This window comes from Gracilinanus agilis, chromosome 5, assembly GCF_016433145.1.
Source record: "Gracilinanus agilis isolate LMUSP501 chromosome 5, AgileGrace, whole genome shotgun sequence".
NCBI classification, from domain to species: Eukaryota; Metazoa; Chordata; class Mammalia; order Didelphimorphia; family Didelphidae; genus Gracilinanus; species Gracilinanus agilis.
This window is the reverse complement of record NC_058134.1, coordinates 207,339,990-207,354,057: the sequence shown is the minus strand read 5'-3', so window position 1 is coordinate 207,354,057 and position 14,068 is coordinate 207,339,990. Positions and strand designations below refer to the sequence as shown.

General features: G+C 40.4%; 1 protein-coding gene across 1 annotated transcript in view; it reads left to right on the top strand.

The window, feature by feature from the left end:
- The window catches only part of CACNA2D4 (calcium voltage-gated channel auxiliary subunit alpha2delta 4), a 163,131-nt gene that overhangs the window by 100,355 nt on the left and 48,708 nt on the right, over nt 1–14,068 (top strand). The window lies entirely within an intron of this gene.

Genomic DNA, 14,068 nt, shown 5'->3' with positions numbered 1-14,068 from the left:
CACCCCCCACCCCCGCCCCTGATCTCTTTTTTCCCTTCTGCTCCCCTTCTGATTCCCTCCACCCTGCTTGTTTGGGAGAAAGGTGCCCAAGCCCCAAAGAACAGCCCCAGGGGCTGACTCCAATCCGCAGGGAGTCTGTACTGGAAGGAGCTGCTTCAGCGGCGCGCAGGAGGGAGGAAAAGACTGGCCCCAGCCTTGATTTCCCTCCCTCTTGGCCCAAGCAAGCTCATCTTCCAACAGAGCGAGCCACAGAGAGGTAAAGCGAGCGCTGTGGCCAAAGGGCAGTCCCCTCTTCGCAAAGCAGTGCCTGAACCCAACAAAGGCTCCAGGACATAGTTAGGTCGGGCTACTCCAAAACCTGACCACTCCCAGGCTCACAGACTCAGGCCACCGCACGCTGAGAGCTGGAAGGGACTCCAGAAATCAATTAGCCCAACCCATTTATTAGACAGTTGAGGAAACTGAGCCCCAGAAGGCTTCCGGGACTTGCCTAAGGTCTCACACAGATAGTAGATGGCAGCAAATTCAAGCCCTCTGACCTCAAATCCAAGGATCGTTCCACTGCACCACAATGCCAGGCTCTGGACTTTGTGGCAGGGACCACTGTGGCTGTAGAGCTGTGGGCTTGGGGCAGAGAGACAGATGTGCCACAATCTGCTTGTCATGGGTGAGTCCAGGCAGCCTGGCAGCCACTCAATGCTCTGGGTTAATGAGAAGTTCCAAAAATGGTGGCAGGTTCTTTCGTGTTTGAATTCCAGTTTGTCTCCATTCAATAAGCAGGTTGTGTCGTGGAGAAGGGGAGTAAGACGGGCAGTGGACAAAAGGGAGAGAAAACACTTTGATCCAAGAATCTCATTATCCTGACACAAGTGTGGGAAATTTAGAAGCAGTAAAGTTATACTGCTGCAAGGGCAAAATAAATCAGTGAATTAACCAGAGTTCATTGGGCAGCAATCCTTAAGTGGTGCCCTTTTTCTCCTTGCTATATGTTGGTGTTGCACAGTCTCTCTCTCTCAGTCAGCTTCTCTATATCTCCAGACTTTTGTCTTCTGGGTCTTAGAGTCAAGAAGACCTGAGTTCATATCTTGCCTCAGATATTTTTACTGTGATCCTTGGTAAGCCTCGTTAGCCTCCCTTTCCTTGTTTGTGAAATGGGGGTGATAATAGAATCTACTTCACAGGGTGTTGAGAAAATCAAATGAAAGGCTACATTTAAATGCTTATATAAGTGTTAGCTGTTATTATTATTATTTGGAGTTGTCAGAAGGCATATATTAAGTACCTGCTAGGGGCAAATCAGTGGATAAACAATCAGGTTTGGAAACAGGTCCTGGGTTCAAATCTAGCCTCAGACACTTCCTAGCTATGTGACACTAGACTTACTTGCCTAACCTTTATTGCTCTTCTGTCTTGGAACCAATACTTAGTTTCAACTCTGAAATGGAAGGTAAAGGTTTACCAAAAAAAAAATAGTGCCTACTACAAGCCAGACACTGTGCGAAATGTCAGGGATATGAGGCAAAACAAAAGACAGTCTTTTCACTCAAGGAGTTCACAGTCTAATAGGGAAAAGAACAGGCAAATAAATATGGACAAGCAAGCAATTTACAGGATAAGTTGGAGATAAACAATTAGCAATAAAGGAGGCTAAGAAAGGCTTCTTGAAGAAAGCAGGGTTTTAGCTATGTCTTGAAGGAAGCTAGAGAAGCCAGGAGGCAGAGATGAGGAAGGAGAGCATGCCAGGCTTGGGGGACAGCCAGAAAATATGCTCTAAGACAGGACCTGGAGTATTATGTGTAAGGAACAGCCAAGAGGCCAGTGTCACTGGATCGCCAAGAATATTAGGGGGAGGGAGGGGAGCAAGGTAAGCCTGGAAAGGTAGGAAGACAAACAAAGGATATGCTATTTGATCCTGGAGGTAAGAGAAAACCACTGGACTCTATTGAAGAGGGCAGGTGACACTGTCAGAACTGCAATTAGGAAGATTAATTTGACAGCTGAGTGGAGGATGAACTGGAGTGGAGAGAGATTTGTGGCAGCAGGGAGATCAAACAACAGGCTATCACCACAATCCAGATGTGAAGTAATGAGGGCCTGGTCTAGGGTAGCAGCAATGTCAGAGGAGAGAAGGGGGCATGGATGGAAGATGCTTTAAGAGTAGAATCAACTGGACTTGGCAAGAGATCGAATGGCGAGAGAGGGACCAAGGGAGGGGAGAAGAGAGAGCGAGGAGTCAAGGTTGTGAACCTGGAGGATTAGGAAAATGGTGGCGCCTTCAACAGTCATATAGAAATTCTAAAGGGGAGATGGTTTGGGGGGAAAGATAATGAGTTTAGTTTGGGACATTTTGAATTAAAGGTGTCTATGGGACATCCCATTTGAAAGGTCCAATAAGCAACTGGAGATGTGAGGTTAGAGCAGAGAAATATATATATATATATGATGGTTTTCAGATATATATATATCTGAAAACCATCAGCAAAAAAAGACAATAATTGAATCCATAGGAGTTGTCATCACTCAGGCATAAAGTATACATGGAGAAGAGATGAGAGCCCAAGACAGAACCCTGAGGAACACTGTTAGCAAATGGGATCTGGATAAAGACCCAGGAAAGGATCCTAAGAAGGAGCAGTCAGACACGTAGGAGGAGAACCAGAATAGATTAGTGTCACCAAAACCTAAAGAGAATATCAAGGAGAAGAGGGTGATTGACAATGTTAAAGGCTTCAAAGAAGTCAAAAAGGAGGAAGATTGGGAAAAGGTCATTAGATGTGGCAACTAAGAGATCACTGATAACTTCAGAGAGAGCAGTTTGGGTTGAATAATGAAGCTGGAAGCCAGGGAGTTAAGAAGAGAGTAAGAGGAAAGGAAGTGGAAGTATTGACTATGGGCTGGCCTTCTCAAAGAGAATAGCCACAAAAGGGAGGAGAGGTGTGGAATGATACCTAATGGAGATGGATGAATCAAGTCAAGGTTTTCTGAGGTTGAGGAAGACATGAAAATGTTTGTAGGTAGTAGGGAAGCAGCCAACAGAGGGAAAAATTGAAAACAAGAAAGAGAGTGGGAAAATTTGAGAGGAAAACAAGTGAGAGGGGGGAAATCTCCTGGAGAAGATGGAATAGAATTCACATTTGTGAATGTAGAAGAGTTAACCTTGGCAAGAATAAGGGCCACTTCCTCCTCAGGTGAGATAGGTGCAAAGGTGGAGATAGTGGGGGAAAGGCATCTGAATGAAGTGAGAGGTAAAGGAGGGAAGAAGACGGAGATCTTAGTGAATGGCTTCAGTTTTTTCAGTAAAAAATGAGGCAGGGATTTCACCTGAGTAGGTGGAAGATGGCAACATTCTCCTTAAACTAAGATATTCCACTACTCCATGATCTCTATTGAATATGTATAATCTACTGGTTTATAATTTGGCTGGTGAAATGGAAGGGTGAATAATGTAGGGATATGGAGATTCCTTCTGTCTTCTCTGTTTTTTGGTATGTCTATTAGTCCTTCCTGAATCAGTCTTGTGCCCTCTCCCTCTACTATACTATAGCCTAACTGAACTGCTCACCATTCCCTGAAGAAGGTTCAAAATGTTCTACCTCAGTGTCTTTGTTCGTATTCTTCACAGAATCTCAGAATTAGAAGGGACTCCAGAGGCCATGTAGTCTGAATCATAACTACACAAGAATCCTTTCTATGACATTTCTAACAAGGGTTCATCCAACTCTGGCTTGAAGACTTCTCTCTCATGAGGTGGAACTTACTGCCTCCCAAGGCAGCCCATTCCTTCCACTCCAGGATTCCTATAATTGGTAGGGGGTTTCTATACCAACTACATCTGCCTTGCAAATTCCACCCATCGCCTCTAGCTCACAAGACTAATTCTTCTACATGAAAGCTTTTAAAATGCTTGAACCCAGCTCAATATTTCCCTGAAAATTCTCTTCTCTGGGTTAAATATTCCCTCATGCTTCAATGCACTCTCATATACCATGACTTTGAGGCCCTTCACTTTCCTGGTTGTCCACCTCTGGTCATGCTCTAACTTATCAATGTCTTTTCTAAAATGTGCCACTCTGAATTAAGCCCAGTACTCTAGATGTGGTCTCAAGCAAAGCCCTCACTGTAGCAAGGCAATCCTTCTCTTTTTCCTATTTTTCATTTGAATTTACCAAGTGCTTTACTAAAATTTGAGTCCTCCTTTTCCTTTTCCTTTTTTTCTTAAGTCCTTCCAAATTTCCCTTCCCCAACTTTCCATCTTTGGCCTTTTTCTTATTTCCAAAGCCCTCTCAAATGTCTTTTTTCATAGTTCTCCTTCTTCATCTCCTTGTATCCTTCAGCCAGAATACCCTCCTCACCTCTCTCCAACTACTGAAATGCTATGCTTTCTGTAAGTCCTGAGTCAAATGGCAGCTCCTCAGTAAAGCCTTTCCTAATCACTCCAGTCCAGAAGTGGTCCACCTTCCACTGAATGCCCACGGATATTGGCATGCACCACTAATGACACTCTGGTATGCTTAGCTTTGGATTAGAGGGATGTATCTATTTATTCCCTTGCTAACTTATAAGATCCTTGATGGCAAAGACACCCTTATATTCTTTGTGGTACCTAAGAGTGCTTTGAACATAGTAGGTATTCAATAAATGTTTATTAAAGGAATAAATGAACAAATGTTCATTAAGTATGTACTCTGTGCTCAGCAGTATGCTAGGCACTTGTGAGGATATAAAAAGACAATCTCTGCCTACAAGGAAACTAATTAGACATTGTTTTTGTTGGGTCATTTTAATTATGTCTAACTCTTTGTGACTCCATTGGGATTTTCTTGGCAAAAATACTGGGATGGTTTGCCATTTCCTTTTCTAGCTCATTTGACATATGAGGAAACCAAGACCAACAGGATTGAGTGACTTGCCCAGGGTCACACAGTTAAAAAGTGTTTAGAGTCGAATTTGAACCCAGAACCTCATGTCTCCAGGGCTGACTCTTTATCCACTGAATGAACTAGCTGCCCTAGAGATGTACTCTTAACTGTATAAGAGACAGAGGTAATTGTTGTTCTTCATTTCCAACTCTTCACAACCCCATTTGGGATTTTGTTGGCAAATATATTTACCATTTCCTTCTCCAGCTCATTTGACAGAAAAGGAAACTGAGGCAAAAAGGTTTAAGGGATTTGCCCAAGGTGAGATGAGATTTAAACTCATGAAGATGAGTTCCTGATTCCAGAACTGGCACTCAATCACTGTACCACCTAGTTACCCTATAGACTATAACCTTGTGAACTCCCAGTTGTTGAACTGGTTTACCCACAAACAATGGATGAGAGGACCATGGGAGATGAAAAGAGAAAAGGGAGAGAAAAAGAGTTTACTCCCCTTGGTGATCAGCTCTGACAGAACTCTGGGTGCAAGCCCAGTTGTTTTGTTTTGTCATCTGCAATGACAACGGAACACAGAGGTGACAGCCAGGACACAGAGCAAAGAAGCACATCTTGATAAGCAGTCTGCCGCCTCTGGTCTTATTGAGGCTTTTGTTGGGCTGTCAGGGAGTGGGATGGAATACTATCCAAGAGAGGCTGAAGGGTGAGGGTAGGCTGAGAACAAATGCCCATAGTAGAGGAGCAACCTAGGGAGGAAAAGGAAGGGAAAAAGAATCTTGGACATTTGTCCTCCTGTATCGGCACACAGACAGGCTGGGAACTGATGCTGGAGTACCGATAACCCGCCAGGAGCACGCCTGAGCTGTAGAAATCAATCTCTTAATCACTCATTGGGGGTGGAAGAAAACAGGACCCAGAAAGATAAAGTACCTCATGTTCCCAAGAGTCCTTTTGCCAAAGAAACTGGATTTCTCTTGCACCAAAAGTCATTAGCCTGTCTCTGAAGATAATGAAATGATGTATTCCATCTCTACCCTGCACCAAAGACACACAGAAGGTAAGAGGAGGAAGGGCTACGCACAACCTTGGGTGCCTCCCAGGTGGTCAGCTCTATGAAAAGTCTGAAAATGTCTTAGAACAGAACATGAATCAGGGCAGATTCCTAAGCCATCTCCTGATAGTGCTGTCAGGACAGACATCTGACTTGCCTGTTTCTGTGATGGGAAATTAAGATTTGGAATGTGAGATTAGGAGTTGATACGTATAGACTTTTAGAATCCAAGCGAATGGAGAAAACCTCCAGATAGAAAGTTTCTCCAAGAGTTCATAGCATCTTAGAGCTAAGAAGGGATCATCTAGTACAAAACCACCTAGAAATGGGCATAGCTAGATTTTACAGATGAGGAAATTGAGGTCCAGAGTGATTAAATGACTTCCCCAAGGTCAATCATTTAATAGAGTGGTAAAGGTAGAACTAGAACTCAAATCCCTTGATTTCAAATCTAAGTGTCTTGCCAATGGACCCCACTGTTTCTCCTCTAACACTTTTCATTTAGAAAGAGTCCCATCTAAAGAATGCCCAGTCTAATAAACATCTTGTTTTCAAAGGTAATATCTTGGGGCAGCTGGGTTGCTCAATGGCTAGAGAGCCAGGCCCAGAGATTGGAGGTCCTGGATTCAAATCTGGCCTCAGACATTTCCTAGCTGTGTGACCCTGGGCAAGTCACTTGACCCCCATTGCCCAGCCCTTACTGCTCTTCTGCCTTGGAACTGACACTAAGTATTGATTCTAAGACAGAAGATAAGGGTTTAAAAAAGAAAAGCTAATATCCTCACAGCTCCTAGCCCATTCCACTCCATTTTGGTCACCAATTTAAAAATCTAATTGTCATGACAGTCAAACAATTATTTGTGTTTAACCTTCATTTCCCATAGGATCGTGTTATTGCTTGTTGGGTTCTTGGGAGAGAAAAAGGAGAATAGCCATCCCAGGATCTCAGATGCATTGCCTTTAAGTGGGTGGATATAGACTACCCAGATAAGTTTGCAGAATCCTTTTTATGCCTCAGTTTCCATATGCCCAGGTCAGTTTCAGGAGCCAAAAAAGAGAGAGACCAAAGTCAAAAGACTAAATTTGCAGTCAGGTTATTGGCCTTTAGTCCTATAAACTAGCAGCATGACCTTGGGAAAGACATTCTTTCTCTCTCGCTCAGGATTCAGTGCCTTCTCTGAAAAATAAGGAAACAGAACTAGAAGATTTCTGAGGTCTTTTGTAGCTCTAACATTGGTTCTATGGGCATTTGAAGCTAAAGAATCAAGGGGAATTCAGAAGGCTGCTTTGTGTCATAGTTCAAATACTAAGATGGAAGGATAAATTAAATGATTTCCATCAGGTGCCTTTTAGTCCAAGAATTATATAATTCTCTAGCTTGGATGTGACCGAATAAATAATAAATATTTACTAAGTGCCTACTATGCGCAAGCTTAGGATAGTTAGGTGACCTACTATATAAAGTGATGGGCTTAGGGTCAGAAAGACTTGAGTTCAAATGTGGCCTCAGACAGTTACTAGCTGTATATAAGCCTGGGAAAGTTACTTAACTCTGTTTGCTTTATCTATAAAATGAGCTGGAGAAGGAAATGGCAACTCACTACAGCATCTTGCCAAGAAAACTCCAAAAAAAGGGGCAATGAGGTGGCTCAAAAGATAGAGAGCCAGGACTAGAGACTGGAGTCTTGGGTTCAGTTCTGGCCTCAGACACATCCTAATTGTATGACCCTGGGCAAGTCACTTTACCCCCATTGCTTAGCCCTTACTGCTTCCCTTTCTTTTTTTTTTAAACCCTTAACTTCTGTGCATTGGCTCCTAGGTGGAAGAGTGTTAAGGGTGGGCAATGGGGGTCAAGTGACTTGCCCAGGATCACACAGCTAGGAAGTGTCTGAGGCCAGATTTGAACTTGGACCTCCCATCTCTAGGCTGGATTCTCAATCCACTGAGCTACCCAGCTGCCCCACTGCTTCCCTTTCTTGGCAAAGATATTGGGATGGTTTGCCATTACTTTTTCCAGCTCATTTGACAGATGAGGAAACCAATATTTAGTATCATTTATAAGACAGAAGATAAAAGTTAAAAAAAAAAAGGAAAAGAAAACCCCAAAAGGAGTCAGACACAACTTAAAACAACCCATCAGCAACAATGTGGAGGGAGTTAGGTGTAATAAGACAGAAGCGAAACAATTTCTGTCCTCAAGATAAATAAATGTGCCCAGATAAATAAACCAAAAGTGTCTAAATGTAATTTCAGTAAGGAGAGAAGCTAAGAACTAGAGCAGGGGTCGGCAACCTTTTTGGCCGTGAAAGCCATAAACGCCACATTTTTTAAAATGTAATTTTGTGAGAGCAGTACAGTACTCATAGTGCGCGTTCCTGTAACAGTGCACACTCCTGTAACAGCGCCTGAAAAAAAAAATTGACTTTATGGCTCCTGCAGAAAGAGCCATATCTGGCCTTCAAAAGAGCCAGATATGGCTCGAGAGCCATACGTTACCGACCCTTGAACTAGAGGGATCAGCAAAGAAGGTGATATTTGATCTGTGCTTTGAAAGAATTAGGGATTCTAAAAGGTAGCGGGAATACATCTGACCCAGACATTGAGGACTGCCTGCAAGAGGGAGGAAGAGATCATATGGATGGGAAATAGTGGGCTGGTTTCACTGGAATACAAAATCAACGTAAAATAAACCAGAAAGGAATGTTGCCAGTGCCTGGCTGAGAATGTTGTATTTTATTCTAGAAGACCATAGAAATCTTTTGAGCGGGGAAGTGATATGATCAGATCTGAGTCTAAGGATGTTTGTTCAGATTCTGGCAAATATCTTACAACATGTGGTCTGAGTCCCTAATCAGGACTTGGGGTGCAGCATCTTTTCCTGGGAGCCCATGTAAGTAGTAGCTGGTTGAATGAAGGGTTGTCCCTGCTGTGGTGTTGTAGATGTTGCTGTTGTCAGCATTACCTCTGGGCTAGGTTCCAACCCCTCCTCCATGCCAACCCAGCCCAATAACAACAAAAGGACATCATAGATGGCAACAAAAACCATCTGACTGAATCCAGTAAACTCTAGGTTTTCTTGCGGGTTGTGTGAGCTTTCCTCAATGATGTCTAGAGCCCTGTATCCCCCAAATTCTAGCCATGATAAAATAAATACCAACAAGGACACAACTCTTTTAGCCTGTGAAAATGGAACGTGAGGAATTATCCCAAGGAACTACAACAGAGTGCCAATGGGGAACCACTGGAACTTCTTGAGCAGTAAGTGAGACAGTTGTAATATGAGTTTGATAGGTTGCCCATCCATTGGCTTTTCATTCCAGAGTTTTCTTATGGGGATGGTAGGATCAAACAAAGGGAAGAAACAGAAAATAAGGTGGATTTACCATTGTTCCAGCAATTTCTCCAAAAAGCCAGAATTTAGTCACTCTCTTGGATTCCCTCAATAAGCTAAACTGCAAGTCAGGAAAGTCTTCAGCACTATGAGGGTTGCAGTTAGTTTCCTGGGAAAAGTCCTCCATCTCTAACTCTGCTCTCCTGTCCTTCTGCAGAGAGATATTTTAAACTTTCATTGTACTAGAAAACTTGACCCTACACGTCTTTTATTTATTTATTTATTTGTTTGTTTGATTCATTTAGAATATTTTTCCATGGATACATGTTTCATGTTCTCTTCTTCCTTTCCTCCTTCCCCCCTCCCATAGCCAATGAGCAATTCCACTGGGTTTTATATGTATCATAGATAAAAACCTATTTCCATATTATTAATATTTACCCTAGGGTGATCATTTAAGCTCTATATCCCCAATCATATCCCGATCAAACCATGTGATCAAGTAAATGTTTTACTTCTGTGTTTCTACTCCCCCAGTTCTTTCTCTGGATGTGCATAGCATTCTTTCTCATAAATCCCTCCGAATTGCCCTGGATTATTGCATTGCTGCTAGTAGAGAAGTCCATTATGTTCAATTGTGCCACAGTGTATCAGTCTCTTTGTACAATGTTCTCCTAGTTCTGCTCCTTTCACTCTGTATCAATTCCTGGAGGTTGTTCCAGTTCACATGGAATTCCTCCAGTTTATTATTCCTTTTAGCTCATAGTATTCCATCACCAACAGATACCACAATTTGTTCAGCCATTCCCCAATCAAAGGGCATCCCCTCATTTTCCAATTTTTTCCACCACAAAGAGCACAGCTATAAATGTTTTTACACGTCTTTTTCCTTATTATCTCTTTGGGGTACAAACTCAGCAGTGGTATGGCTGGGTCAAAGGGGAGCCAGTCATTTAAAGCTCTTTGGGCATAATTCCAAATTGCCTTCCAGAATGGTTGGACCAATTCACAACTCCATCAGCAATACATTAATGTCCCAATTTTGCCACATCCCCTCCTGCATTTATTACTTTCCTTTGTTGTCATATTAGCCTATCTTTTAGGTGTGAGGTGAGTTGTTTTGATTTGTATTTCTCTAATTATAGATTTAGAATATTTTTTCATGTGTGTATTGACAGTTTTGATTTCTTTATCTGAAAACTGCCTATTCATGTCCCTTGCCCATTTTTTAATTGGAGAATAGCTTGATTTCTTTGTACAATTGTTTTAGTTCCTTATGAATTTGAGAAATTAGACCTTTGTCAGAGAGTTTTTGTTATAAAGATTTTTTCCCAATTTGTTGCTTCCCTTCTAATTTTGATTGCATTGGTTTTGTTTGTACAAAATCTTTTTAATTTCATGTAAACAAAATTATTCATTTTACATTTTGTAATATTCTCTATCTCTTGGTTGGTCTTAAATTTTTCCTTTCCCATAAATCTGACAGGTATACTATTCTATGTTCACCTAATTTACTTATGGTTTTCTTCTTTATATTTATATTTCATTTACCCATTCTGAATTCATTTTGGTGTACAGTGTGAGATGTTGATCTAAACCGAATCTTTCCCATACTGTTTTCCAATTTTCCCAGCGGTTTTTGTCAAACAGTGAGTACTTGTCCCAAAGGCTGGTATCTTTGGGTTTATTGTATACTATCTTGCCAAGGACATTTACCCCAAGTCAATTCCATTGATCCTCCCTTCTGTCTCTTAGCCAGTACCATGTTGTTTTGATGACCACTACTTTATAGTACAGTTTAAGATCTGGTACAGCTATGCCTCCATCCTTCACATTTTTATTGACCCTACAGTTCTGATTCCACTGCCCCCATAAGAATATTATTTTCTTATTTTGGGAAGAAATACAACTCCCAGGGTCTTTGGAGACTTAAGCCTCTTTGAAAGGCAGTTGGGTAAAGCTTGCCAGAAGGACAATTATATATACTAAAAATAACCAAGAAGAAACAAGAAGATAAATTCCATTTAAAATAACCTAAAAATGTATAAAGCATGTGAAAGCTAACTTTTTTGAAATACACACTAGATTTAGATAAATATGATGATTTTACAGCAATAAAAGGGCACAAATAATTATAGAAATATTCATAAATCAAGGTTAGACCATGCCAACATAATTAAAATTATAATACATCATAAAATAATTTGCACATTTGCAAATAAAATTTCTATGTTATACTTTTTTTAAACTGGAAAAAAGAATAATCAGATACATTTGGAGGAGCAAAATTTCTAGTATCTCCTAGGATATAATGGGAAAAGAGTAAAAATGAAGATGGCATAACATTGCCAGACCCCAAATTATATTATAAAGTAATAAGCATCAAAACTATTTGCTACTTATTTAAAAACCAAAAAAAAAAAAAGGAAATCAGTGGAATAGACTAGACAAACAGGAAAAGGAAGCAGTAGCAGCCCAATTTTTCATAAACTCAAGAATGTAAATTACTAGGAAATGGAATTCTTCTTTGATGATAGATAGCTTCTTGGAAAACTGTAAAGAAGTTTGGCAGAAATTCTATTTAGATAAACAGCTTCCATCATAATAACCAATAAACTCAAAATATATATAACCTGAATGTCAAAGTTCATATCGTGAAAAAAATTACAAGAGAATGAAAACAGGTACTTTTTACAACTATGGCCCAATGAAGTGTGATTAATCAAACAAGAAATAAAAGAGATTACACAAGACAAAACAGACAATTCTGACTACATAAAGTTAAATTTTTTACATGAATAAAATCAGTAAAGACAAAACTAGAAGACAAAGATATATAAAAACTATAAAGATAAAGAATAAAGTGAGAAAAGTATTTATATTAAATACCACCAAAAAAGTCTGATATCCAAAATATACAAATATATGAGACTAAGAACCATTTCCCAGTCAGTCAAGGCATATGAACAGCTTTTAAAAGTGGAATTACAAACTCTTTAAGTGTTGACATCAATCAATCAATAAACATTTATTAAGAGCTTACTGGGTGCCAGGCATTGAAGTACTGGAGATACAAGGAAAGAAATGAAACTCTTCCTCAATTCAAGGGGCTTATATCTTATGAGGGTAAAAAACATGTACATATATAAGTATATACAAAATATATACAATTAAGAAGCTATGTTATTAGTCTAAGCAGGAATTGATGAAGACCTGAACTAGTGTGTTTGGCTGTATGGATGGAGGGAAAGGAAAAAATGTAAGAGAAGTTACACAGATTTTTAAAAAATAGGAGTTCTGGGAAGACAAAGTAACACTGATAGTTGGTGGGGTTGTGAAATGGTTCGACCATTTTTTATTTCAATTTGGAATTATGTAAGAAAAAAATTATTAAAATAGATAGAATGCCAGACCTGGAGTTGGGAGATCCAGAGTTCAAATCTAGCATCAGACACTTCCTAGTTTTATGGTTTTTTTTTTATCATGAATAAGTAAATATTTAAAAATAACTGATTAGACAGGAGGTCTTGAAGAGTAGTTATTTATGGTTCCATGTCAATAAGGCAGGAGGTATCCAGAACAGTATCTTGGGTAGCTCTACTTGGCTCTGGGCTCTTTAATGTTTTCAGGCAGTTGGTCAAAGAACATTTATGAAGCATCTACTGGGCACCAGACACTGTGCTAAACACTGAGGTTACAAAGAAGGTAAAAGACGGTCCATGTTCTCACAATTTCATGGGGAGACAACTGTACAAATAACTAGGTATAAGCAAACAGAATAAATGGGAGGTAATCAACAGAGAAGGCACTAGAGTGACAAGGAATGGGAAAGACTTCCTTTTGAAGGTAAGACTTTAGCTGGAACTTGAAGGAAATCAGGAGTGAGAGATGAGGAGGGAGATGAAGGCATGAGGAACAGCCAGTGAAAATGCCCAGAGTGAGGAGATGGCAGGTCTTCTTCAAAGAACAACAAGGACTGTGATTATTGCTACTGCTTGTCCTCTAGGAAATCCCCTACAGGTTGCTTGACCTGACCATTCTCTTAGGGGAATTGAGCCTGGGCAAGAGGGAGAACAAAGAACACCCTGCAAGGAGAAGATGGCAAACATAGTCATATGTTCCCCAACTCTGAAAATCCTTCTTATTTTTATGGGATATTTATTAAATTGTCTTCCTGTTGAGTCCTATTACTACAAGACTTTTATGATGCAGTAGAAACTGCTGGATTTTGAGTCGACCTCAGTTCAAATCTCATCTCTAAAACCTGTTAGTTATATATTAATGGACACATCCCAGATGCTTTCTGTGACTCATTTTCCTCCTTTATAAAATGGCTATATTTGTACTCTTTACCTTACAGAGCTGTTATAAAGTATTTTGTAAACCTTAAAGTGTTATAAGAATGTTAGTTGTAATTATTCCCCAGATGCTCTTCACTCTAATTTACCCACAAAGATGGGTATGGATCTCTCTGCCTAGCAACTAAACAGAATCCTAGCATGTTAGTACTCCTAGCATCCTTAGTGCTGCTAGCATCCTCAGCACTCCTAGCATCCCTAATGCTCCTAAACATCCTTAGTGCTCCTAGCACCCTGAGAGCTCCAGACAGCATGGTGTGGTGGATAAGTGATAAGTGGATAAGTAACTTGGGGTAAGGAGACCAATTCAGACCCATTCTTGCCCTATATTTCTAGCAAATAACCCCTCTGGCCTCAGTTTTCTTAACTATAAAAAGATGGAATGGGTCTCAATAGCCTCTTAAGTCCCTTCCAGCTCTAAACCAGCAATCATTTAACCTAACCCCTTCAT